The following is a 24,596-nucleotide window of genomic DNA, read 5'->3' on the forward strand; positions in this document are numbered from 1 at the left end:
TATATTAAACGTTTCTATTAATTTATTGTATCATTGACAATGTATTAAAGAAAATGGGTGATACGTGTCTCCTAAATGATACCTTATTTTAATTACACTCTACGTTTGATAAATCAAAATTTTTTGCTGTTTTGAGTCCTGGTCTTATTTTACTTTTAACTGACATGCAACATGATGTTGCATATGGAAAGTTATAAACTCAGGTAATTAGCACATACATTATCTTAAACACTTATCATTTCTTTGTGGTAAGAACATTAATAATCTTAACTGTGGTCGCCTCACCTTGCAGTAGAACATCAGAATCTTTCCTTTTAATGGTGACTTTCTACCCATTCCACAGCATCTGTCCACCCCTGGTTCCACTGTCTCCTATCCTCTAGTGACTGCTCCTCTCCTCTGCACCTCTATGAGACCCATGGTCTTAGATTCCAGACATGCATGAGAACTTGAAGTATTTGTTCTCTCCACTTTTAACTTCATGGTCTTTTTGAAATCCAAACTCACATAAATATACTGCTCTTCTTTGGACATAGAAGCACGCTCTTTAGAACATTCCATCCATCAAGGGAAGCAGGAAGATGTAGGACTGTGAACAGATTCCTTCCCAGGGCCCCAGGAAAGATCTAGTGACAGAAGAAGCCCATTTTTTTTGTTTGCTTTTCCTATTTCTTGTTCTTCAGGGAGATTAACAGCTGCACAGTTGCTACTTCATTGTAGAGGACCGTCCTTGAATCCCAGAGTAGTCTAGAGAGACAGGCAGGATTGCCAAAGCCCCGTCATTTACCTGAAGCAAATGTGATGAGGCTCCAAGTCAATACCTGATAGGTGGATGATTTAGAGCCAGTACTTACATCAGTCTTCGTGCCTTTGCATGCCAATGCCCTTTTGATGCCCTTAATGCCCGTTTGAGGAAATGATGGAGAAAGAATTATCAAATTTCTTGAAAACCAACTTAAAAGAATGGCCAAAGCAATGTACATGTTGTGAGAGAAAGATACCTAGTCTGAGAGTCATAGTAAAATATCACTACATGTAATTCACACATGAGACGCTAAAAGTTTGATTTATTAACATGAAGTGTCTGTGGAGGGCGGGTTAGAGGAAGAAAGTCTTAGAGCAGATGGATTGGCGAGGGCTGTCATGATCTCTGCAGGAGATGATGAGCTGGAACAAAGGTTGTGCAAGGGGGAAGTGGCCAGACGTGTGATGAGTACAGAAGGAATGAGATTGAAGGAGTGAAATACAGATCCTGAGTCTAGAACAACTGGGACTCGGTGGCCGATTAACAAGGCAGGGAAGAGAAGAGAGTAGACAGCACTAGTCTCTAAACTCATGGTGTAAGACTCGGCCCTCTCCTCGTATAACTATACTAAAGTTGGACAACATGGATGAGCAGAACGTTGATGATACCAACTCTAGGTTTAGGACAACAGTGATCAGATGATCTCTATAAAATGTAAACAAAACAAAGCGTTATTTTTTTTTTCAACTGGGACTATAAGTGTTTGTCCTGTGTCTGTTCACATACATTGACTGTTCAAGTGAAGGGGGCCTATTTTCCCAGACTTCAGTGGTAGCCACATCTATCACATATGTATGGAAATGAAAATAATGGGCTTGATTTGTGTAATATTAGCTGTAAAATGGTAGCACTTTATGTAGAAAACATGAACGAATACAAACAGAAAAATTGTGCAAGTGGGTCAGCTTGCCTGCTCACAGCAAACCTCCAGGTTAATGTTAGACACTGAGGCATTGTGTGCAAGCTCGATTTTATTGGATTTTTTTTCTCCAGAAATTCCAATATTGTGTGAAGTGATTGAGGAAAACAATGGCCTTCCTCCTTGGCATTGGGATTCAAAGACAACCACTCCAGGGATACATCGCTTTTTCAACCCCATGGTTGAGAAAGGCTGCTGCTAATCTAGAGAATAGATTTAAAGTGGAAATTTGAAATTATGATTTAAAATGTGTTTTCATTTTAACTGGCTAGTAAGCTTTTCTTACAGTTTGAGACAAAAACATAAGAAAGGTTGCTCAGAAGGTAATGCTATGTATAACATATTCATATTATTATTTACATATATATGAAGTAGAAACTATTTGCTCAAAAATTTGTCTACCTAGTACAAGAGAAACAAAAATTATGACAAAAATTATTTTTTCATCTTTAAGTGACATGTTTTTGCTAAGAAAAAACACTACTTGTTCATTTCAATAATGAACAAAGAACTAGAGACATTTATCTTTACAATTTTCCCTCCCATTTTTTTTCCTTCAGTGGTCATGATATACTGAACACCACTCAAGACAAATCTGGAGAGGGAGAAAATCATAAAGTCACTGAGACCACATCTAGGCAGCAAATATAAAGGTAGGTAAACTTTTTGTCCCGTTGGTCCTTGGATGAGGTTGTCACTGAGTGTATCGCTGTTGCTATAAAGCCAGAGGACAGAGAAGAAATGGTAGGGTGACATGGCTTCAGTTTAGAAAGTCACTCAATATTATGTGACAACAATTTCTAGTAATAAGTTAATAGCAAGCAATACACACAGAATACTTGATATGCATATTTCCATGTGGTATCTCCTGGGGGTCTGGGGACAGTATGAGAAAGAATGTATTTTGATATTTCTATTCTTTTTAGCTGTGCTCTCAGTGAAGGCCAATGACCCAGTCAAATCTTTAAAAATTCTAGCATTTAACTCTCTAGAGTAATTAATCATATCATCAAGTATTCACCTTGAAAATATTCTTCTGAGAGACCACAGTAAGCAATGCATGTCAATTATATTTTCTTTTGTTTGTTTTTTTTTGTTTTGTTTTGTGAGATAGGGTCTTGCTATGTAGCCTGGGCTGGTCTTGAGCATTTACATAATTCCTGGCCTTTGCCTCAGCGTCACAAATGTTAGATTGCATAACTATTTTCAAGGAAATACTCTTGATGGTGCCGATAGGTGGACATACAGCTCAAATTAATACATTTTGAAGAATAGGAAAAACAGTATCTTTAAACCACTTCTGTATATGTATCTTGATATAAAGACATGTATGCCCACATTTAAGACATGTATTTGACAGGCATGCTGAAAATGTAAGCCACCTTCATATTGCAATCTTAATGGTATTTTATAATAGTGGAACTTGCCTTGAGGCCACTCTAATCCTTAGTTCTGTGTCCTGCCATCTGGAGTGAGAAAGTTGTGTTTCCGTTAGAGTTTACATGATATTAGGAGGACGGTGAAATAGTCTCTGGCCTGGGCTGAAGTGGTCTACACTCAGATCCCAAAGAGAAAAGAAAAGAGTGGGATCAAGTGGAAGACACTACCAGGGCCTTTGCCTGTTTCCCTGGGTTTCTGGAGACCAGTGTGTACTTTCTTTTTATCTACTAAGATTCAAATTCTTGTGATGGGTTCCACATCTCACTGGAAATTTGAATTTTAATGTCAGTTTTCAAACTTGTCAATGAAGAATAGCACCATTGTTGACATTTACTTTTTATAAGGAAATGATTTCAGTAAAATAATTTTGTGAAAAATGTTAATTTCTACAGGAGCCATTCTAATCTCTACAGTGTGGAAAATAATAAAATTATAAATGCTTGCTTTGCACTTGAACAGTTAGAGATGATATATAAGATGATTACTGGGTCAGTATGGTGGGCTGAATGCTCAAAATTTATAAACAGAATCCACTTCATTCTCATGACAGCTCTGGGAGGCGGTGAAGAGGGCTGTGCCGTCTGTAAGGAAGGCTGGCTGGCCAACTGCACATATTTAGTCAGTGGGTGGTGAGGTTGGATACGAGTCTAATTCTGTCTGCTGTTAAACCTATGTCCTTGGCCAGTGTGGAGAGCAAAAGCTAAAATACTGACTTGAAAGGAGCACAGCATCATACCTTCCTCAGACATCTATCCTGCGCTGCTGAAATATATACTCTTAAGGGGCACATTGTTTCTCTACCCACTAAACTCTGACAGGAGTAACATATTTCACAAATTCGTTTTACAGTAAAACATTAAACTCTAGAATCCCCCCCAAAAAGTGACAAAAGAGGAAAAAGCTCAACTTCAAAATATTAGCTATAGAAATTACAAATCACAAAAGAAAAAAAAAATTGCAGTGAGTGTATGTGTAATTGAAATGTGATGTTCAAAGTTGAAAATTTTATTTAAATCATTTTATAATACTAGACCAAAAAATAATACCTACATTTTTTACTTTCTTTTTTTTAATGTTAACTGACATTTAATGAAACTGTATTTATAGAAGACGTAAGATCTCAGAGTAGTATAATGATGCAAATCTCACAACCCTTATTTATTGATTTGTTATATGCTCTTTAGAAACAATCATAAGGTTCAAGCTATAGCCATCTAAACTTTGTAGTCAGCCTTTACCAGCTTAAATGCACTTTTGACTTTCTAACAGACTCCAAGTGCTCATTTTAAGAAAACACACATGTATACCACTTAGTAAGTTAAGGTAACAAAAGCAAAAGTTGGGGGAAGGAGAAAAGGACCTGGAGGTGACAGGAGATTCACAAGACCAACAGAGCCAACTAACCAGAGCCCAGAGGGGCCTGCTGAGACTGAAGCACCAACCAAGGACCTTGCATGGGCTAGACCTAGGCCATGCTGCCAATGGGCAGCTCAGGTTTCATGTGGGTCCTCTAGTAAGGGGAGCGGGAGGCTCTTTCTGATATGGACTGTGATGCCAGCTTTTTGATCATCCCCCCCTTGGTGGGACTGCATTGCCCGGCCATGGGGAAGAAAGCTCGCACAGTCCTGATGTCACTTGATGAGCTGGGGTAGATGGGAAGGGAGGCTCCTCTTTTTTGAACAATAGGAGAGGGGAGAGGGGGGAGAGGGGAGAGGGGGGAGATGGGGGGAGGGTGTGACTGGGAGGAGAGGAGGGAGGGGGCTATGACAAGACTAGAAAGCGAATTAAAAAGAAACAAACTTAACACACACACACACACACACACACACACATGATAGCAGAAGCTAATTAAAACATAGAATATTTCCAAGAAATCAGGGGAAAATAAAACAACCCAAAAACCTCTTAAAGGTTGACTGCAAAAAGTTTGATCACCTGAATTTAAGCTCACTTTATAAATTCTAATGTATAAAATAGAAAGAGAAGTAATTATTAACTGTGTTATAAACCATTTAAAATTCTTTATAATGCATATTTTTAAAACTTTAACTTCTCAGAGGTACTAGTTGCTATCTCTTTCCATTTTAGGAACTTGGAAACTGAGACCCAGGGAAGCTAAACAATTTGGCCAAGTTCACACAGACACTAAGTAACAAAACTGAATTAGTACTCCTGCTGTGCTTTAACCCTTGAGTGTTTAGTCTTAAATACTGTACATTGTTGTCTCTTAAAAGCTGTAATGTTGCCAAGTTATGATTATTTGGGAAAAGAGATCAAAATAAAGAGTATCGGAATAAAAGGGCATAGTTTCAGGGTTAGAAAAGATAACTGGATCAAACAGTTTACTTTTTCACAATAAATAGACAATATGATAAAATAATCTCATTTGTAAGTCCTGCATGCTTATAGATAGTAGTATAGGAAGTATATAAGAATTAAATGACGAGAGTAACAAAAGACTGAGAAGCATGAAACAAAGTCAGCACTGAGAAATGTGTATATTGCATTCCTGAGTGAGAAGAGGAAATGCTGTATAAGTGTTATTTACCCCATATTAACTTATAAATTTAATGTAACTTAATTTGTAACCTCAAGAAGAATTTGGGGGAAAGCTTGCTATTGGAATGGAAGAATGAGTGGCTTGGGAAAGAAAAATTTTGAGGAAAAAAAAAAGATGGTTTAAGAATTTGCCACTTCTGGGTATTAAAACCCATTAAAAGGTATAGTTCGGACACTGAGCTACTTTGCCCCCACTAAAATAGAAACTTGGAGGAGCAGTGATGGGTGGAATGAGAAATAAAAACCGTGTGGGCTCCTGTATTTGAACTCTTGGTCTCCAGATGGTGGCCCTGTCTGGGAAGGCTGCTGAGTCTTCAGGAGGTGCACCCTTGCTGGAGGAAGTATATCACTGGAGAGTGGGCATTGGCGATTTATAGCCACACCCCCACTTCTTGATTGTTCTCTGCTTCTTGTGTGTGGTTGAAACGTCACCAGTCAGCATCCTGCCCCTGCTGCTGTACCTTCCTGTCACCATGCTCTTCCTGTCTTTGTGGATTCTATCCACAAAATTCTTCTCCTTAAAGTTTCTCTTGTCATGGTATTTTATCAGAGCAATGCTAAAGTGACTAATATAGTAGGAACTAATATAGTAGGAACTAAATTAATTGGAAGTATATAAAAGCAAATATATAAAAGTGACATGTAATACAGCATTTCATGTTGATAAGGTCTTGACTATTCAATGACATAACAATAATTGGTTAAAGTTCGGGAAAATAATAATTTTAATATAATTCATAAGTATTGAATAAAAACTGATGAAAGAATAAGATGATGAGATGTAATTGGAGGAAAATAGATTGGTGAATGACTTTGTGATATTGTATGCCGTAGTATTAAAAAAAGAATCCATGCCTGAAGAGTGAAAGATTGAATTGCATTAAAACTTCCTTATATGTAAATGAGCAGGAAACACAAACATCATGACCCTAACAATGATTTTGTTTTGCTTATTTTGAGAGTAGAATTAATGAATCAGTAAATTCTAATATGATCCTTTAAGGCCTAGTGAAGAATAAGCCTATGGTTAAGTTGGTTTTTCACACTTTGCAGCAAATATCACCAAAGGATGGACATGTTAAGTCATAACATATCCATATATATATATATGTATATATATGTTACATATGTATATATAAATTATATCTCACTTTTCTTCATATTTGTACATGAAGAAAAATGAGAAATAATTGGAGGAAAATAGATTGGTGAGTGCCTTTGTGATACATATATATATATATATGTGTGTGTGTGTGTGTATTTGTGTGGTCAGCTAAAAGTAATAACAGCATTCCAAGCAACAACCTAGAAAAACAGCAAATTTCCATCAAAAAGATCAATTAAATTTGAGCTACAGTATTCACAAGAGTGGGAGATTTTTTTAAGTGGACATTTTTATAATTCTTGCTCATCAGTGCATGTTTTAGAAGTTATTTGTAACATCTTTGAATAATTCAAGTTTTGTACTTGTGAAACTGTGTCATAATTACTAAAAGTTTGGCCATTCCAGTCTTTGAAATGCAGTAGATAACAGCAGCGGGTGCCACCGTGATAAAGTTCGAAGAAAAACAGCCCGTGGCTTTTTATTGTAAAGTGCAGCGTGACAAAGATGGTTGCTTCACCTCCATCTAGAGCCGCTGTTCTTTTTCAGATGCTGGGGCCCCAAAGCAAATGTGGCATAAACATACACTGCAGGTTTTAAGTGTTAGGGCTCAGCAGGCAGAAGCACTTGCCACCCGAGCCTGACAACTTCAGTCTCTCAAAGCCACAGTGTGAAGACTGAGTTCTGGACATAGTCTCCGACCTCCATGCACAGGGGGTACACATGACAATAATTACATTAAAAGTTAGAAAGGATAAAAGTATAAAAGCTTTCTAACAAGCAACAGCACCCTGTACTATTACAACCAATTGGCCCTAATAGTGAAAAAGAAACACATTCTTAGCCTGAGGTCCTGTTGGCATACAAGCTGGATTCTGGAAAGAGTGACCAACTGGCCATGGCCTTTCTAGTCTTTGTGGTTGGATCCATGTCTTTGAGCTGAGCATTGGTTCTTGGCCACTATTGCTCTCCCTGAGAGCATGCATGCTGATCCATGCCTTTCTGCCAGCACTCTCTCAGCTGAATGAACTTCTTGTTCTTCTCCTCTGTGTTGCACTTTTCTTTTTGCGCTTAAATTGTGCTGTGCTATGTATTTAGTCATCTTTCCTCACCTTTCTTCAGTGGTCATTGTCCCTTAGTTGAATTTGGTACTTTAATCATTGTAATCAACACTACAGTGTTTCTTAACATAGCTTGTTAAGAAGGTTTTGGTCTTAGGGTTTGGCCAACAGCCATCTTATGTATCTTTCCTACAAGACGTTTTGGTACTCTGAAAGTTGAATCCATTGACAAACATATCCTTCTGGCTCAGAAGACATGCTTGAAAGATGTCTAAATCACAAGAAAATAGGAAAGGAATGCATTATTACTGCCTTTGCAATACTCTTTATGAATACACATAGGTATTTTGTTTGTTTAAAGGGTGTGTGTGTGTGTGTGTGTGTGTGTGTGTGTGTGTGTAGTACCATGAGAAGGAAGGTTTCCATGGAGACCAGAAGAGAATTTTGCTGGAATTCATACTAGTGCTTATAAGCCACTTGCAATGAGTGCTGGGAACCAAACTTGGGTTCTCTGGAAGAGCATCATTGATCCATCTCTCCAGCCCTGGACAAAAGTATTTTAAAATAGGTATCTTTCTTTTCTCTTTTTTTCCTTTATCTTAGTAAGTACTTTTAAAATGTGCAGCAGAAAACTGTCTTAAAATTAAAAATAAAAACTACAGAAACATTTTTATCTCATGGGTAAGAAAAGAAAAAAAAAGAGACTACCATTTTATTTTAAACGACTAACAAAATCAAACACACACTCGTCTAACGATAACGAAGCCTTGTTAATCTTCACACTTGCCAGACTGTCACTTTTTGAAGACTGTAAAAACCAGCAGTAGCAAAAAAGGTCTGTCAAGTAGCAATTTGTAGGAGAGAAAGCGGAGAACAAAACAAGATAGACAACAAACAAAAGGGACGTGGTAGACACCTTTGTAGTTAACTAAAGTAGAAACGATCAAGTTTAGCAGGCTCTCTTTGGCATCAAAGTAAGTGCTAATTTACTATCTGTAGTATGGGAATGTCTTTTTCTTATTCCTTCATCCAACAAGAAGTTTCTGAAACAGTGCCCCATTTGTCCCCTGCCTGGCACTGTTACCTGTGATTCAGCTGTAATGAACCTAAGAACTTCTGACTGATGGCTTTAAGGAGACCTCGGGTAGCTTCAGATCAGGAGTGCCCAGCAGTTTCTGTGGATGCATGCTAACTTCACTAGGCTCAAGAATACAGATACAGTGGTATAGGAGTCAAATGTAAGATTATTCTTCACACATTATGTATATTTCTACTCTAATATGTGGTATTGTACCCATATAACACACTTATAATACAGGATTTACTTCCAATACTTTGAAAGTGCTATTGCAGACTGTTTAGGATAAATAAGCTATACAAGTTAATTGTTAGTTGAGCAAATCATGGTCATATCAATTACTAGTCTTTTTATGACAAGAATATACATCTTAGGAGCAACAGATAGATATGATTCTATAGAAAGATAAAGTAAAATAGTTAGACAAGGTCTTTACAGGGGGAGGAAATCCCCCTCAGGAACAGTCATAAGGGAGGGGAATAAGGGGAAAATGGGAGGGAGGGAAGAATGGGAGGATACAAGGGATGGGATAACCATTGAGATGTAACAAGAATAAATTAATAAAAAAATTTTTTTAAAAAGGTCTTCAAAAACCTCAGAGACATACTAAATATGGCTGGCATTTAAAAATGTTTTTATTATTTTAAAGACTCATTGACAGTGAGACAGGTAAACTTCTGGTAACACCCAGCCTACCTCAAAGAGGATGATGAGCATTAAAGAGATGGCTTCAAATGTGACAAACAAGCCACTGGGAAAAATGTCCTCATTTCTATACCACAGACATAATTCTGCCTGAGCAAGCTTGCAGAGTCAATGGCCAAACTCTGCCAAGACAGGGTAAGCAAGTCCTCAATAGTTCCTGTCTCACAAATACATTTGGAAGATATATTGAGCCAGAAGGCTGAAGATGATGCTCCAACATTACAGAGAGTTTTGCGTGACTGCTCAGGCAGAAAACTGTCTCTGTCATCTTCTTATTTGGGAAGCTTCTAACCTGCACCCCCTGTGTACTCAAGTAATTTTATTCCTTCTCAATTCTCTGATTGGGTTGAAAACCAGATAGTTTAGTTTTTACAATTAATCATATAGGGGTCAAGATGTTTTTAGGTCTAGACAGATGTTTTAAGTTGATAATGACAAGCTGTGATGGAGATTAATTTACATTCAGAATTTCAGACACACCAAGATAGGAAAGATGTCTTCTTCAAGGCTGCCAAATACAAATAGCCAAAACACTAAGAATGTAACATTTATATAATTCCTGATTGTTTCATGGTTCTTTTTGCTGTAGGTAGTTTATTCTATATATGTGTAATAATACAAATGTATATTAAAAAATAAATATTTAATAAGAGAAAAATAAAAAATATGATGTGAAAACAGACATCAGTTTGGTGTATTCAAAAGGCAAAGCTAGTCTGAGTGGATAAAATCAGAGGAAAACATTTTTGCTTTTTATTCAGAGACAGATGAGAAGCTCAGACCACTAAGACTGAATGTAACACCGGAAGTGGATAAGTGAGACAAAAATACTGAAGGGGGCAGTGAGTGATTAACAGATGTCACAGTAACTAGTTCCAGTGTTAATTTAGACCATGTGGATGAGAAGGGTTCCCATGAAGAACACCCCACCAGGCTACTTTTGAGTTAAGCTAAGCCAACAAACCTTGTGACTTACCTCAATCTTTAGCTAAATTAAACATCTCTGAGCCCTCGTTTCTGTAGTAAAGGACCAGTAGTGGCAAATGAGAGTGGAAAGATATGACTCAAGATGATGGTGAGAACCAGATAAAATGATTGTTAGCAAAGCAATTCAGAATGCTTAGATATGATGGGCACTTGATAAATGGTACTATTAGAATAAAGAAGTAAGATCTCATCTTGGAAAGTACTTTTAGACTGCCTGCAGCAATCTAGAATGTGAAGATGACACCCACTTAAGCTAAAAGTCCTTTCCATTAGGCATTCATGAGAACAAAATCTTTCTAAAATGTTTTGAAAAAAGCCTGTAAATATATACCAGTAGAAACTGTTCTATTTTGTTAGCATTCTCTTGTCTGTGATTAGTTTATGGTCAATTTTAATTTATTCTTAGCTCAGCTTGTTGTTTTTGGATTATGCCAAGGGATCTAGATTGTCAACTCTAGTGTGTTAAATCAGAAGAGCTCTTGGGCAAAGACTGTGCTACAACCCGTTCAAAGGCAGCACGCCTGTGCATGTTTTGGTGAGTTTGAATTTGCTGGAATTTGGATGCTGTGTGTGCTGCAATCAATTCCTGTTTATCAGTCATGCTGTGGCAATCAATCACTGAACAGTTTACACTGGTCATTGAGAAACCCGAAAGGACTCGGATGGTTGAGCTGCTCCCAGATCATTCTAACAGAGGGCAAATAAAGCAGTTAAAATTGTCTGTTACCGTATTAACCCAGTGAGCTGTGGCTGGTGCTCAACATGCTTGCCAGTTACAGTAGATGAGCCAATACGCCTCAGCGCTTTCCTTTCCCAGTTGGCCTTCGGTGAGCTCACTCTGTGTGTAGAACTCTCTCTATTGTCTTTAGGTAGGAAGTGCCCAACTTCATGATAGCTTGATTTTGCAATTTTTTCCACTTTATGACGTGAAAGGGACACCCATTCAATAGCAACTGTATTCTGAACTCCGAATGTTAGTGTTCGCAGCAACGGCAGCATGTATTACAACACTGGCTATGACAAGCAGTAACAGTAAGCTGCAGCTTCCAGCAACCATGAAAAGAACAATAAGAACTCTAAAGGGACATTTCCAAGCCTTAGTGTTTCATAGGTTAAATGTGCAGAACAATTTTTGACCTACAAGGTTTTCAAACTTAATTTTATTGTAACACGAGCCCATTGCCAGTCAAGGAACTTTTGTAAATTGTTATCTTGGGACATTTAAGCAACATGGAGAGTAAAGAGTAAAATCAACTCCTACTTCTGAGAAAGGGGCACATTTCATTGTGATGTTTCCTGACACTCCCTTTTTAATATGGTGCAACCGTTAGTCAACTCAGAAACATCATGAGCAGTGCACATTGTTCTCATGCATTTCTGTTATCTTTTCAGTGGTTTTGTTTGTTTGTTTGTTTGGTTTCTGTACTTTAGATTTACAAAAGGGATCTATTTCTTTTTACATTACATTTTTAAGACCACTGAGGTTCTGCCTTCCAAGCTCTGTTCTCTTTTAGGAATTTTGCATCACTTAGTGAAGCAGGCATTTTGTGTGCTGTTCCTGTCCACTCATCTGCTTACCTCTTAAGAGGGTTCATGACAGCCGGGTGTCATTGCTGGAAGAGTTAGAAGGAAGCATCCTTATGGGTTACTTTTCTTGTTGTGAACAAAAGCTGTGCAAGAAATAAAGAGGGGTTTGTTTGGCTCACAGGTTTTTGAGTATGCTGCCCATCAGAGTTGGGGAGGCATGGGAGTGGGGACATGAGGTGTCTTACCAGAGTTGGGTGGGGGGGGCACAGAGTGATGAATGCTGATAAGCACCTCACTTTTGCCTTTTTGTTCAGTCTGGAACTCTGGTCCATGCATTGAAGCTATCCAAGTCAGGTAAATTTTCTTGGAAACTACTTCTTAGAAACCAAAAGGTGTGTTTCTATTGTCTCTTCACAACTGCTTAACTTGACCGTGGTGATTAACCTCCACAGTATCCTAAGTTTATGGGTCTCTATGTTGTGAATACTGAAGCCATTTGGAGATGATAAAAGTTAAAGTAGACGGGAAGTTGAAAATGTGACTAGATTTAGACCAGGTCAGATGAGTCATATGGAGAATCAGACAGTTAAGGAAGTGAGACCATAAGAGGTGAATTGCCTCTCTCAAAGTAAACAGAGTTCTTGTGTCTGGGGTTTATCTCCAGACCTTTGCCCACAACCCACAACCTTTGCACAGGCAAAATGAAACCAACAAGCTTGATGTGTGACTGAAGTGTAACTCTGGAATCGGATGTCAACCGGCTACAGGCCTGTAGCTTGTCAATTGATTGGCTGTGTAAGCAGGAACACCTCAAAAAGCCATACCCAAATGAATCGAACTGGCTGTTGCCAGCCAACTCACTTCTTGGCTTTTGCACTTGGGCTGCAGGACAGAGCTCTCTGTCCCTCTCCTAGTTTCATGTACTGCCTGACTCACGGATCATTCAACACAACTCTATGTCTGACTCGAGGGGCCCTGGATAATTTCTGTTCAATAAAGCTAGTTGATGCAAAATATCTTCAAGTCCACCATGATCCCAAAAAAGATGAACTTAAAAATGGCTCTAATATTTTTACTAACCAATCATGTGTGTAGCAATGTTTGAGTTTTAGTAGGATTGGTTGTTTTTTTTTTTTTTTTAATTTTTATTGACCATTTTCTTTTACTTATGTAGCTAGGTTAATGATGGTCCTCTAGTTCACAGCCCACATCTCATGAGGAAATAATTCCATGGGATACTATTCTTTTATTTATGATGTTGCTTATGTGTGAACAAATAGAATGTAATGGATTCGTAGAGCTCCCTCATCAAAATAATGAGACTGTCTGCTATTCTGATTTCAGAATGGCTGGTAACCATATAGCTTCAGCTTGTCACGTTTCCCCATTCGGCTGCCTCTTCTGCATCAGGAATCTGACCAACTAACCTCTTTCCTCTGGATGAAGCACTCTGTCTCATTTGTCCCAACACAGAGGAGAGTAGATTTTGACAAACTGGAAGTCACTGGTCATGAGAGTCCATAGCCTTCCTGGGGACTTCTCACCAAAGTTGTGCCCCACGGTTGATTTGATTTAGGGTTAAGTAACAGATGGAACACGCCCATTTCTAGTGAGGTTTGGGTAGGCCAACATTCTTTTGGAGTCAGAACTATCTGTGTCAGCATAAAAAACAAGTTTGTAGCTCCAACCCAGGCCTGTGGTTTCCTATAGCTGAAGGCCTCCTCAGCAGTTCTGGACAGTAGATAGACACTGAGTTTGTGTCATCAATGGCACATGGTCCTGTAGCAAAGGTATCTTTATTTCATTTTGGTTTTAAACTTTGACAGTGGTAAAACTCTTAAGATTAAAAGGAATGTAACTAATTTTTAAATTCAACTCACTTCAAAATTGCTCATGATTCTCCAAGATGTTTTTGCATATCTATAAAATAAATAAAATCGTTGTTGACCAGTATGTTAGAAACAGAATTTTAAAACACTAGTGTATTCTGCATAAGTTAAATAGCATGTTAAAGATAATAATCTGTCATGGGTTAAGTATCAGGTTTAATTTATATTCTCTTTAAATAAATTTATTAAAATTATAACTTATAAATGCTCAAGAAAACAAAATAGTCAATAAACTAAGTGCCAGACTATTATCTTGGCTTGCAAACAACATACATGTTGCTTTAGTAATTATTAAAATCTCGACTGGCAGAAAACTGTACATGTAAATGTACAACCTTAGAAGGTCAAGGCAGTAACTAAAAAGATGACATCATTGTCCCAGAGTGACATCATTGTCCACAGCTGCCCATGAGCTGGTTGTTGCTATTTGTCACCGAATGTATATTTTCCGACCTTGGAAGGCACTGTGGTGTTTTAGCTGCTGCTTAATAAGCCTATCTATGGCTGTGATTGTGGAAGTGTGGCTAAAAGGACAGTCTTTCAGGTCACATTCTCATTGCATTTTTTGAAGGCTCTCCCTTATTGAATTTGCTATGGGGCTACATTATTATTGGTATATAACGGAGAACATGGTTTAACCCTGTGAGCTGATTCCGGAGAGGCCTCCAATACGAACCTCTCAAAAGGTGTGTGGAGTCTGTTGTCATTTAAGTGCGTATCCTTAGCTTAAGATTATCACATGAAGTTGTGATTACAATAGCAAGTTTGATTCCTTTTTTTTGTTTTTGCTTGTATCAATTTGGAGTTGGCTGCCTGCCTTCTAACACAAGAAGAGCATTGAGACTCCATGAAGATTTTTGGGAAAGAATCTGAAAATCGTAAAAGTTTCTTTCCTACCATGCTTTGTCACCATCTGGCTATCATGGTCTCTGATATCACTCAGGGCCAAGCACAGTGTGGAAATTGAGTCATGGGTTGCCAATCTTGAGTTTCCCTTGTTCCTCTTATGAACTTCATGGACTCAGGCAAATTATTTACTCTTTATGGGCCTCAGTGCTATTATCTGTAAAACAGAACTGACATTAATATTTCAATCCTAAGGTTATTAAAATTAAATCCATTGTTGTTTATATAGTATAGAATGTTTCCTCATTTGGCCATTTAATTATTATTATTTGGTGTTACTTGCTATGACGTTTGCGAAGTTTTTCCAGTTTGGAGGTCATATATATCATTTTAAGGCTGTTTGTTCCCAATGCACTTTTAACTTACTAAACTTGTTTGATCAAAACATTGGATGCAGACTCTTAATAGAGAGTCTAACACTGATGATTGTATTTTTCACTTTTTTAGAAAAACCAAAGACTATTTGCAGGACTAAAAAATTGCTTTAAGACACACAATAAAATACTTAAATATTTCATAGCTTCATATATGATGATGATGACTGTAAATGCTTTGAAAATAGTTTTCTGATTGTGTGAACATTTTGTTTCCATGCTAAAGAGCTAATATCGTGTCCTCACATATGTGCTTTGGCTATATGAAGTGCTAACTTGATGACTGATTTTTTTTTTATTCCTGTTTATCTGTTAGAACTTTCCACTCTTTATCAGATTTCTTTAGTACAGGTTGGCACATGACTTATCATTTGCTAGTAACTAGCAAACCATTTGTTTTGATTAGGATTGAAACCTGCTCAATTGCAGTATTTTTCTCATTTAGAAATAGGGAAGAGAATAGTATAATGTCCCTAGGAGAGCTTGGGGGAGGAGAGCTGTATCCATTTGTTTAGTTTAAAGATGCACCATCACCATCAGAGTGCAAGAAGCCACTGGAATTGGAATTTATTTTAACTGATGGGAGAATGTCCAAGTAAGTCAGCAGGCTCCTTATCAGGGAAGAAGATGATGGCAGCAGAGGTGGACCTGACAGCCAAGAGGTCGGAGTCCATGAGGACCAGGCAGGCTCAGCAGATGGTATCCCAGCATGTGGGTCGGCCATGGTGACACAGAGTCTGGAGGCAAGGTGATATCTGGGCAGATAACCAGAGAGGGCTGGTCATAGGTTCCGGGGCCCCAGGGTTGAGCCTGGGTGGATGGGATAGTGAGCTATCCAGGATGCTAACGCAGCTGCTATATTCTGTGAAATCCCCATGACATAAAAGCTGTGATATTTCAGGTTTGGCAGTTATGAAGATTGAGGGTTGCTGGAGCAAGGAGCGGGAAGGTCTTCCTAGATACTGACACTGAAATTCTTCAACTAAGGGTCACATGACTCTTTCCCAATAATTGTAAAATACCAGTGTATTAGTCAAGTAGGTGTCCTTTATTTCTAGCAAGGGTAATTCATGGGCAACTTAGGATCGACCTGGCAAGCTTCGTCTAGGAAAGCTGCAATAGCTTTCGAACACAGAATTCAAGACAGTTGGAACTGATCACAAGGAGCCAAGGTTAAGAGACACGTGGAACATGGATGTGCTATTCCTGTACTTTTTGGCGTTATCCTTGGGAAGGGGTCGCGTATCGGAGAAAAGAAGGGAGGCAGGTGATTGCTGTGTGCTGAAGCCTGCTTGCAGAGGAAGAGAACCGCTGGCAGCTGCTGAGTCAATTTCCTTATTGTGACACGCGTGTGACTGGCCTTTTTCCTGGCAGGGAGGGAGTGTCACACCATATTCTTCTGACTTGGGGATATTCTGTATCTAGCCAAGAACAGGACACTAGACATTGAATCACCTGAGTTTTAGGATACCCATCCTTCTATTGTTGGGCTCAGACCTTACATATACTGTATCTGTGGTCACTGGAGACCCCTCAAAACAACATTCAAGTAGTCTCATGATTTGTGCTTTTAAGAATATGTATTCATTCATATTTGTACCTTCATGTATTGTATGTGCATCATGTGTGTGCCTTATGCCTGTGGAGGCCACAAAGGAGCAACAGATCCTCTGAAACCAAAGTTATAAATGATTTTGAGCTTCCTGACATGGGTGAGAAACTGACCCCAGGACCGCAACAAAAACAGCAAGTATACTTAACCACTGGGTTGTCACTCCGATGTTGTATTTATGGTAAAGAAAAAATTTTTTAGCTTACTATAAAAATTTAAAACTTAATCAGTTTTTCCAAAGACTTTTTAATATGGGGAAAATCTGTGTTTTATTTTTCAAATAGACTATAATGGTAAATGTGGTCTAGGGACAACATTCACTCAGCAGATAGCAGTTAAGTGATTATTTGACTAATGTTTTGAATTCTGATTCTGACCTCCTGTACAGCTTTGGGGCAGGTTTTTCACCCAATGGTGCTTTACTTCCTCAGTTTCTCCATTCTTCATATAATACAGTAACTTGGTATGCCTCAGGGAATCCTGGTGAGAGACAGCTTTCCCTTTCTATTGAAAATCTCATATTTTAAATAATTTTCACATGCTCAGCTCTTACACATCCTCACAATATGGGCATAATTGTATCTGTACAGGAACATTAGAGAAACAGATGCAGAAGGGGAAATGACAAGGAATTTCCTTAAGGGACTTTGGGAGCTGGGAGAAGGACTGGCCAACAACTCTGGAGCGATAGTTGGAATGTCTTTCCACAGATCGATAGAATTTCATTTTAACAGACCTCTATTCTGCTCTCAAGTCTGTCCCATGATTGGCTCCGGCCCACCCTGATTATTGAGGATAAACTTTTGAGAGTCATTTGGCTGCAGATGCTATGACGTCTACAGAATACCTCACAGCAACACTTAAGTCAGTCTGTGATAACTGAGGGCAGTGACCTCAACCAGCTGACTCATGGAGCTGTCATCCAAGTCCAACCCTTGTCACCTTAGCACCTCTACACCTTTCCTTAAACCACATTTCATCTCAGGAACAACGAAGAAGTCATTCTTCTGTAAGATGGTACAACTCTTTTGAAGCATGCTTTTGTAACCAAAACTATCCTAACCCATTCTGGCCAGAATGTATGCCACTGGGTGATATTTACTATTCTGTCCATCAGGTTATTTAGACACTATGATACAACTCTAACAGCTATAATAAAGGTTAGGTGGTAAATGCTGAAAGGGAAGATGAAAGCAAGCCCACATACATATAATAAAATAAGTACTCATAATTATGCCTTTTTCTAGAACTGGATACACAGCCAGAGCTTGTGTGCTTTAATACAAACTTCTGTGCCAACCATTCATTATTCCTTTTGCTCCCAAGCAGGCACCTCAATACACTATGTTTCTTTGTCTGGTAGAGTGAGCCACTCTATCCTTCAGGGATATACATTAGAAAGAAGCTATGGCCACCTGCATATAGTACACACATATCATGCACTAATGTCTGTAAGGCAGGACTCAAGCTTCTCTTTCTGTCAGTGTGTTATAGACAACTCTTGATGAAGCCATATGTATGAGCTGGTAGGAAAGAAGACAAGTGTAGACTGTGAAAACGTGGGCTAGTTCCTGATGTAAATCATTTGTGGCATTGGGACTTGCTTGTGTTCAGTCTTATGCACACGGCCTCCATTTAGTATTGACGTTCTTTTGTACTAGTATGTCCAGTAAGCTAGTTCCTGATGCTTTTGGTAAGTTGAAGGCCCATGATAGACTTATTACTGAGACTTAGTTAAAAAGTTAAGCAAATGCTAGTTCTCCAAAGGAAGGTAGTTATCTGTGAACGAATCCTCAGGGTTCACTGTGACTCACTTGTAGGGTCTGATGTGGGCTCCAAACAGCATCCTGGTCAGCTACTGACACTTCAACCACCCTCAGATCTGATGAGTCATAAGCCCCAAATGACTGAACACAGAAGCCTGGTCTTCTTGCAGAGCTCTCTCTTATTCCAAGCAGCTTTTGAGACCACGTGATCAGTGGGCCAGAGCAGCACGCGTAAGTTAAAAATGTGCTGTTTTCCAAATTGATCGACCCACTAGACACTGTGCTTCCTTGGGAGGCCATAAGGGGCAAGTGTGACCTCCATTTTACCTATGATGGAATCTTCTAAAATGCTTCACACTATGAGGCCTCTAGGAACTCAGGGTGTGTGGAAAGGTCCACATGGGTCAAATAGGTGAACTTCCTGGGAACTGGGAGGGGTGGTGGGAACTTACTGCTATATCTCTCGAGTCCTTGAGGGTGTCATGAATCTCTGCAGAGCATCAAAAAGCCTGTTTTGTTTTTTCCCTTCTGGTTGGCTTTTGTTTTTCCAAGCACAAACACAGGTAGGGTTTTCTACTTGAGTAGTCTTACCCCAGGCACACAGGTTCTTAGGCAAGGCTAACCTCCTCAGACAGTAGAGAAGGCTTCCTCCTAGTGGCAACAAAAACCCACCAGCATTGAGGGGGGTTTGCTGTTCCAAGCTTCACTGGGCTATCCCATATGTCTCCACCCTAAACTTCTTCATACTATTCCTTCCCCCCCCCCCCCAATGATTACTTTCTGAGAAGGAATTCTATGTGGTAGGGAATTTATTTTATGTCAGAAATAAACAACATAGAAAGATGAGAGTTTCAGCTTGAAACATGATTATAGGAGATAAGGAGTTAGCATGGGAGAATACATTGATTTCCAGTCATTTGTGTAGAGGAAATTGCAAGCTTAAAATAATGTTTTCTTTCTCTGTTTTAGACGTTAGCTAGGATACTCTTTTGTTTGACTAATGAATTGTGAAGTCTTAGTTAATCAAAGTTAACCTTATCAAAACTGCATTTAGTACATGTGGCCTACCCAATACAGCATCCCAGTGGCTCTGCAGTGTAAGGACTGTGTGCCAGCGACTGTGAGTGACTGGAATCCACTCATTGCTACTGCTCAGCCTATTGAGATAGCATCCTATTCTGTACCAGAAAAAGATCAAAATTTAAAGTATAGTGTCTACTGGAAACATATTGCTTTCCTAAGTCAATTTTAGGTTGGAAGCTTTCTCAGTTTAGGAGAGAAGACAGACATAATCAAACAGACATTCAAATATATGGTTACTCATTATAAGTGAGTTTTACAGGAAACATAGATTGCTACAGAGAGTGACCTTAGTATGTTCATGTTTATGAATATAATTTACTTAAAACTAAATGACTCTTATAAGATGTTCCATGGGTAAATGTTAATTTTCAATTTTATTCTCCTACCTATAAAATACAGACAAAAAAAAAAAAAACCCAGCTGTTTGTGTTTTGTGGACATTCAGGGCTATGAAACTTAAAGATTTAAGAAGAAAATATGTGGAATTAGCAATTTTGAATTCAAAGACAAATGTGTTAGTTTGTTGTTTTCTCTCACTTGACAGCAATCCTCCATTTAATGGTATTGTAAGTTTTGTTTTCCTGTATATGTAATATTTTTGGAGGTTTTCTTCTTTTAGGGTAACTTCAAATGTATTGTTTTAAAATTTTGCTTATGGGGCTAATGTATGCACATATGTCTGTCTGGCCAACAAAACTTTTGCTTCTATGAAATAACAGATCTGGCAAATGTCTAACAAATGTTATATAGATATTAATATTTAAGTGGTTTTTAAAAACTGTGCACTTTCATAAATATCACTTGATTAACAAAACTGCATTAAGATTTTTAAACACATTGTACCTTAGTTGAAAAATAATCAAATTGTAGGCATTCAGTGATTTTTGTTTATGCATTCAATTAATACAACATTTGAATTTGAGGGCATTTTGTGTATATTTGCCCTCACTTGTCCACTCACCTAGCTGATTCTCACTGACCTCAGTGCAGAGAACCACCACGTGAATCTCTAGGCATGTAGCCAGTCAGCGAGGGACCCAGTTGAGGGGAATGGGGTGGGAGTAGGGAGGAGGCCTGGGAAGGGATTTGGAAGTCCTAAGGAGAGGACCAGAAGAGCAAAAAAAACCTCCTTAAGTTGTAGGTGTGGCACCAAGATGCAAAAGCAGATATAAAATACAAATGAAATGAGTCATTCTGTGGAAGGTGAGATTGCTAGTGGCTTTGTTTACTTACTCTACACACACACTGTTGATCTGCCAGGTCTCCCTACCTCACTGACTTCCTCAGAGGCTTCTCTGACCTCCCTATTAGATTAAAGTTCATCTTGACATCTGATGTTTCAACAGCATAATTTCCCTCTTCACATCTTTTAGTTAAACATGTAGAATATATTCTGGGTTTTCTTTTTGCTCCCTGTGGGATTATACCTACTAGGTCCTAGTTAAATGAGTGAACAGTTACCCAAGCTTTCAATGGATCACTTTATTACAATAGTTACTTTTCTCCTCAAGATGACAAAATTACTGCCTAGAAGCAACATGAGGGAAGGTTTAATGTCCACGTTGGCTTATGGCTTCATGTGTCTTAGTCTCGCCATGTTGGGGAAGGCATAGAGGAGGCCTTGGCATTGGAAACCCATGGCTGTAGAAGTTCACCTGGGCACAGAAAGATGCAGATAGAGTGAGGCCTCCAGGGACAGGCATACTTTTCAAAGTCTAGTCCTCAGTGACTCCAGCCATCCCAGCCCCTGGATTCACTTCTAAAGGACTCACAGATTTTAGAATAGCACCATTGGCTGCTGCTGAGCAAGGAAAACATGAGCCTGTTTGAAGCAGTCAGCCTTGGTGTTTGCCTTTATCCAGTAAAACATGCATCTGAAACTGGTGCTCTTGGCCATATAGTCCTCGGCAGCACTCATGGGGAGTACTTGTGTCACCAAGATGCTGATAAGTGTGATGTTAGGTTTAATCAGTCAGATATATGCGGACAGTGGGGGCAGGGGTAACGTACCTCTAATCCACAGCTATTCGTCCCGAATTGGAATTGTGATTTGTGATGGTGTCTCTATTCCTATCAACGGATGCGAATGACAGATGATGGGCTAATATCTTAGAATAGGCATGGCTTTAGTTTTTAGTGTAATCAGTGGCATTTTGTATGGGGTCTATGTGGGAGTGAATGCAGATGTATTTGGATTCTGTCAGTTTGAGGTTGTCTGAAGTGCTGTGTCTGGTTAGAATTCCTTGGAATTTTGTTTACAACAATTCCCCGGCCCCAGCAAACAATATTTGTATTTATTGAGCTATTTTTTCAGTTGCATATTTTTGATTTTTAAAAGACCAGGGAGTAAACTAACATAAATGCTGACCTGCAACCACACTTCAGTGTGCTCATTAAGCCAATAAATTTCTCTGAAGTCAGTTCTGCAAACGCAGGAGTAGTGTGACTCACGCTGGTGCCATTGAAAGATGTAACTAAAGATTTGGGCCTTGATTAGCATTGATATGTGATGGTGCATATAACACTCAGAAATTGTAGTTGTACTTTTACACTCTGAACACTGTACTATATACAATAGGGACATAATCCCCATATGCTGGGCATGCTTTAACCCCAGGTAATACCTAAGCTATGGATATTACCAAATCCTATATATACTATGTTTTTCCCCTAGATATTGCAAGAACCAATGGTTGATATATTTGTATTGGATTCATGATCTAAGTTTGACTCTCTATACTGTCAATTGTGAGCCTGTGCATTTGGAACCCTGCCCCAGCCTCAGATGCTTTTCATTGATGACGTAGGGATGACCGTACCTATCTGGAAAATTTTGTATAACAGTGTCCATTTGGTACCATCTTTCAGTTTTTAAAAACAACAATGTAGAAAATTGCTTCTCCTGTGCTTTATGCTTTAGCCAGGCTTCTACCCAAATTAGAACTTTAAGTAATTTTTGTTTGTTTGTTTGTTTTTTGAGAATGTCATAAGTTTACCTTTCTTCCTCATCTTCTCACTTACAGGGGCAATAAGGAAAAGTTCCTAGAAGTTGAGACTGATGAGATGAGGGCAGAATAGCATGTGTTGTGCTTTTGCTGTGGTTTAAATGTGAAACGTCCCTCACAGGCTCAAATTCTGAATGCCTTCACTTTTGAAAGCAGCACTTTAAAGATGTTAGAAGGTGAGGCCGAGCTGGGAAAAGTAGGGCAGTGGCACAAGTGCCTTGGTATGCCTTATTCCTCTCCTTTTCCTGAATTACTCTAGGCTTTCTGGCTACCAGGAAGTAAACAGCTCTCCTCCGCCACCAACTCCTGCTGCTGCAATGTTCTGGCCATGCAATGGAGTCAAGAAAGCCTGAAAAAAAAGAATACACAAACCAAAAAACACGTCCCCTTAAGTCGATTCAGCGAGGCGATTCATGACTTACACAGAGGAACTAACAGTGCCCATGTAAATTAGGGATAATACTGTCTGATTTATGGAATTGTTATGAAGATCAGTCAGGGTAGCATTTACATGCAAACTTAAAACTTTGTGCTACACATAGCCATCGTGCGATGATCTTATTGTCATTGACAATAATTTTAGCAACATTATGGCCACCTTAGAGTGGGGGAGATGTTTGGGGCCCCAAAACTTTCTAAATGAGAAAGTTTGGATATTTTACTTAATATGTTAGAGCTTGGTACTTGTGTATAAAATAGAAATGTCAGTGATTGCTCTCCATTAAAGCTGTTTAGTGTTGAAAGACATCAAATTCCACAAAGATTTTCTGGTAGTACATTCGAAGCACCTGGTGATTTTATGTCAGCAATTCCATTTGTTTGCCTAACTCTAATTTAACAAATGGGCTGAGTGGCTCCTTACCCAGAACCCTGGGCACTCCTTAGGTAGCAGTGTATACACTGGGCAAACAGAGTCATGTGCTGACTAATGGAGATATTGCTTTACACAAGCATTAGAATGCAATGAGGCTATCTAAAATTTAATTATGAACTTTATTCATGAGAAATAAAAACTAGACTTTGTCAAAGAGAAGTCATGTGGACTTTTTGAATGAGCAATGTTCTATTCTTGTATTAGTTACAGGAAACGAATAGTTCTAAACACTGAAAATTTACTTCTGATATAGATCTGTAATAAATACAAATAGATAATTAGTACTTATTAACTGATTTGGTGAAGGTAATAATATTTACAAAAACATAACATACACTTTTTTTGGTTGTTTGGTTTTTTTTTTGAGACAGGGTTTCTCTGTGTAGCCTTGACTGTCCTAGACTCACTTTGTAAACCAGGCTGGCCTCAAACTCACAGAGATCCGCCTGCCTCTGCCTCCCGGGTGCTGGGATTAAAGGCATGTGCCACCACGCCCGGCCATACACTTATTTTTTAAAGCCAAAAAAGTTACTTGTACTGTTACTTTTGTTATCACTTATACCAAATACCCAGAAAAAGCAACTAGCAAGAGGAAAGTTTGATTTGGGCTCATGGTTGCAAAGGATGCAGAGTCCACCACGGAAGGGACAGTAGAAAGAGGAACATTATTAGCAGAACTCCTTGAATATCCATGGATCAGGAAGTCTTGGATCCCATCTCATGAGATGCTGCTGCTTCCATTCCAGGTGGACCTTTCCATCGCTATGAAACCTATGGCAACATCCTCCCAGACACACCCAAAGACCTGTCTCACTAGCGGATGAGATGGATTTTAATACTGTCAAGTTGACAAGGGAAATCACTTGTCAGAAAGAATTACAGTATGCTGTTAGTATTCTTTGCA

At 38.8% G+C, this 24,596-nt stretch overlaps 1 protein-coding gene across 5 annotated transcripts in view; it reads left to right on the top strand.

Annotated features, from left to right (window-relative positions):
• Nucleotides 1-24,596, top strand: part of PKIB (cAMP-dependent protein kinase inhibitor beta) — a 99,101-nt gene that overhangs the window by 17,376 nt on the left and 57,129 nt on the right. For 4 of the 5 annotated variants that reach the window (XR_014778274.1, XM_084777252.1, XM_084777253.1 and 1 more), the window contains exon 2: nucleotides 2,285-2,377. The exons of the other annotated variant lie outside the window; for it this stretch is intronic. The gene's annotated coding sequence lies outside the window, so the exon portion shown is untranslated. The remainder of the gene's footprint in view (nucleotides 1-2,284; nucleotides 2,378-24,596) is intronic. 5 annotated transcript variants of the gene reach the window in all.

Source organism: Acomys minous (assembly GCF_964271855.1).
Source record: "Acomys minous genome assembly, chromosome: 3".
Taxonomy (NCBI): domain Eukaryota; kingdom Metazoa; phylum Chordata; class Mammalia; order Rodentia; family Muridae; genus Acomys; species Acomys minous.